The sequence below is a fragment of the Rattus rattus genome, chromosome 3 (genome assembly GCF_011064425.1).
Source record: "Rattus rattus isolate New Zealand chromosome 3, Rrattus_CSIRO_v1, whole genome shotgun sequence".
Classification (NCBI taxonomy): domain Eukaryota; kingdom Metazoa; phylum Chordata; class Mammalia; order Rodentia; family Muridae; genus Rattus; species Rattus rattus.
In genome coordinates this window covers 88,603,434-88,607,901 of record NC_046156.1, presented here as the reverse complement: position 1 = coordinate 88,607,901, position 4,468 = coordinate 88,603,434, and positions in this window count along the sequence as shown.

Here is a 4,468-nt window from a genome sequence, read left to right as displayed (position 1 = left end):
ATTTCCTATGTCTTAGTCCACTTCCTGTTGCTCAAACTAAATTACCCAGACTGGATAATTTGCAAGGAAATAGATGTTTGGCTCTTAGGCGGATGCTCACAGCCAACTATTGGACTGAGAATGGAGTCCTCAACGGAAGAGTTAGAGAAAGGACTGAAGGAGCTGAAAGGGTTTGCAACCCTATAGCAAGAACATCAATATCAACCAACCAGGCCCCCCCATGCATTCCCAGTCATCTGCCTTTAGAAAATTCAGCGGAGACCCCGACAATAAAGGTTAGACTTGTGGTGTCACAGCAGAAAGGCAAGCAACTTGAACTTGCCTTCAGCATACCAAACAGACTGCACTTCACAAGAGCTGTAGCTCGCCGAACCATCTGAAGACGCACAGCAGAAGAGCTCTGAGGGGTGACGGTCTGGACTTGTACTTACAGTGTCTCCGAGTGTCTGTTTTCATTTAGATAGCAATCCAGATACCACTTTGCGTAACATTCTGGCTCTGGTTTTCCTTTTTCTTTCTTTCTTTCTTTTCTTTTTTTAAAGCTGTTTTTACCAATTGTCTTTACCAAATATCGAATTTTCAGATGTTTACTGATGCTCTAGAATAGTTCAAATCATCTGAAAGAATAGAATCCAAATGGGGGTGGGGGAAATCCCAATGGGATGCTTATGAAAATTCTTGTGTTTTATGCAGAGAAATGCTCTAAAATGGAAAAAAATTGTTCTGCCCGCATTCACTATGAAAGGAGAAGTTATCTGTCGTTTGGAATGAATTATGTCATTGTCCTTCTTTTGTTCCTCATTTAGGCCAGAGGCCTATATCAAATGCATTAGATCAGAGTGTAATCATCTTTATAACTAGGTATAGTCTTTTTTTTTTAAGCTCTAAAAATTTTCCTAGCACAATGACACCAGCCCCTCCGTGAGTCAACTGTCATTCCAGGGATTTATGGTAATTCCTCTTCTTGAGCAAAAAGGAAGCTAATTGAAACAAACTCCGCACTCTGTACTAATGCCATTGGAATACGGTGTGTGCTGCCAGTCACAAAGTGACGTGGAAAATGAGGCTGTTCTCAACAACACCACGGCCTCCCAGTTTTATGTATTTTTTAATTTCCTTTATGGAAAATCTGGTCTTCATAAAAGAACTGCTAGAGAAAAATGTGGAAAAAGTTGATTCATTCCATATTTACATTCTTTCTGGTACCTGGAAGTGAACCAAAGACTAAAGTATGCCAAAAAAGAAGTTAGTTAAGTCATTTAGAAAACTCATCTTCCCCCAGGCCAAAGGACAAAGTGCCCTGGTAAAGGTCTGCCTTGAGAATGTGAAGCACCCTCTCCCTAATGAGACCTGGCTCCGTCACCTCTCCTCCAGCTTCGAGGAGGCAAGGCGAGGAGGTGAGGAGGCGAGGAGGCGAGGAGGCGGGCCTTAAGAAATGGCTGATTCTCCTTCTTGCACAATCTAACCCCACAAACCTCCCCCAGCCTGGGAGTTAGTGTCATCCAAATCCCCAAATTCCTCTTCTGATATATGAACAGATCAAGGCACTTAGCACAAATGAGTCCAACCGCAAGGAAACACCGAGTTTCGGGACAGAGTCTCCGGAAGGCCTCGGGCTTGATCTGCTAATGCTATTGCCAGTTTGCTTTGAAGAGCGGAACAAAATGAAAGCAAGGTGTCTCGCTCACGAGCGGAGGGCGGCCAGTACCTTGCAAAGCTGCCAGATGCCTTTCCCATCCCGCTTGTCGTTAATAGCTTCATTCCATTTCATCTGCAGAGAGAGAGAGAGAGAGAGAGAGAGAGAGAGAGAGAGAGAGAGAGAGAGAGAGAGAGAGAGAGAGAGAGAGAGAGGAAATGGCATTACTGGTTTTCAGTTATCCAAAAACTTTGGAGCATTGAGAAAGCTGTTACACAAATGTGGCTTTCTCTTGAGAAAGCCAGGGTCACGGGGGTCACAGTGCAATACAGGTCGTGACTTGTGACTTGCACAGGTAGCAAAGCTGCATCCAGAACAAGACAGTCTTTCCTAATATGCATATGGAGACAAAAATGACCTCTCATCTCAGGAAAGGGAAAGAAATATTGACTCCAAGGTGATGGCCAAGACAGCTCTCAGAAATGTGAGGGTGAAGATTGGTAGGGTGGCTCAATGGGCAGAGCCACTTATAGCACAAAACCCCAGAGACTGGAGCTCTATCCTTAGAGCCCACATAAAGGTAGAAGAACAGAACAAACGTCACAAGTTCACCTGACCTCAACATGGGCACTGGCGGTCCCTACATATGCTATACTTTCCTAGTTCTGAGAGTTCAAATTTAATGCTTCCTCTGTGGCAAGCACCTCCCATCCTCTCATCCATTCCCAGCCCTTCACTGAACTTCTTGGTGGAGTTCAAAACTTGTCTCAGAAACCATATCACCAGACGTGCCCCAGTGTGTGTGCCAGTTCAGTGTGTGCTCTTTCAGCTCTGTGTAAGGGCCCATGAGCTCGCCCATCTCATTAAAGAAATTCTTTATCTTAATTACTGCACCACCCTGTAAGATCTCTAAAGATGGAGGTTACATTTTATTCTTTCTATACGTCATAGGCCGTGTCGCGCATATAGATGTTGCTCAATAAATAGACCTCATAGCCCAGGCAAATTCCACCCAAGTATTTACTATTTGTACTCATTCACGCTCTGAGTTTTCTAAAGACTGTCTGGCTCACTGTGATCTTCAAAGGCTTGGACAATCCATGTGCAAATGTTCGGGTGAAGCTATTAAAAGATAATAATGAAAACATCACTTTTTAAAAGAATAGCAAAAGCTAATACTATTTAATGTAATCCATTTCCCTGATATTCACAAACTTTCATGTATTAATTATTTATACCCATGTCCCAATAGCCTTCCTATTTTTTAATACATTAAGCAACAGCATTATAATTTAAGAAGCCTATCATAACTATGTTTTTAAAAAATTGCAGTCATAATACTGCAAGTTCTTTTTGAAAAGAAATAAGGTATGAATAATTAAAATTAAAAAGTGTCTGCCATCTCAACAAATCTGTCCCTCTTTATGTTTCCCTTTTCCACTTTTATTTCTTCAGAAACATAATTTTTACAATAATAATAGTAAGCTAGATTCTGCCAGCAATCTCGTTATCTTCTCCCATTTCTACTTACTCTTAGTAATTATAATGGCAAGGTCTCAAACGCCTTCTACCCCTCTCCTGATGCTGACCTATTCACCTGCCTTGTCCTCTTTCCTCAGCAGCCTCCTGGACTGCACACCTGAGAGCATCATGGGAACCCCAAATCGAGACATAGTACAGAGGACTAAAGGCTACTCAACCTGATCACCCTTCTAGCGCCCCGATTGCAAGAAATCTCACCCCGTCTCCTTTGAAGTCTCCTCAGCTCCCCATCTTTCCCATTGCCCCACCGTTAAATCCAAGTCAATACTGCATTTGACATGTTCTTGAGTTCCTTTCCTTTCCCTCCCCTCTTTGCTGTTATCTCTGTTTCCAGGTCCTCAGTTGAAGATTGGCACAATGGCTTGACTGTCCCCTCCACCTCATTCATTTCCTTCAGACCTCCAAGGTCATCTTTCAAAAATGGATATTGATTTTTGCCACGCCACTACTTAACGTTATCCAGTTGCTCTCCATGGCTGTGGGCAGACTCTAATGCCTACACTGAATAAGCAAGGGTTTCAGCAAACCGGCCCTTTGCTACTAGTCCAGAAGTTAAGGTCTGGGTCAGGCGCCTGGGCTTGCCTGTAAACTATTCCAAAAGAAAGCCCAGTGTGTTGGAGGCTGATTTTTTGAAAGACATGGGATTAAATCCTACAAACATCTACATCCTACAAAAATCCTACAAACATCTGTGGTCTTCAAGACAAGAGAGAGGGAAGGAGCTTGTCTGAAGGAAAAGGAACCAAATTCAGGGACCACACAAAGAAAAGAAGGCAAGATAAAATTAAAGCAGAAGCTAAAAAGGGAGAAAAAAAATCTCTGGACTGAAAAGCAATTGCCTGTCACACTGTTATGTGTGGAACTAAAGATTCGAAGTGAGATTTTTCCATCTTGGGGCTCTGATGGGCTCTAAGGCAACACTTAGGGTGCCCCACCTCTGTATAAATAGTGTACGGTTCCTTCTGCCAGAGTGTCCTCTGACCACTTATCTGTCTGACTAAGCCACTCTTCAAGTGTCACCTCCTCTATGAAATCATCCCTGAATCCTAAAGCAGCACTGAGTCTAAGTGGCCCTGCAGGGCCAGCAGAACGGTAAAGACGGTAAAGACGCTCTGGCAGGCAGCACTCAGCCCCAGACAACAGAAACCACCAGAAATACGTGTGAGAGGACGAAGCCCTTTCTCATCAGACCCACAGATGGAATTCGCATTTCCTTCTGTGATTTAAATACGGGATGCTCACAAATGTTACAGAGAAACTTGAAAGGGCCGGAGCAAGGTGTGATGCCCC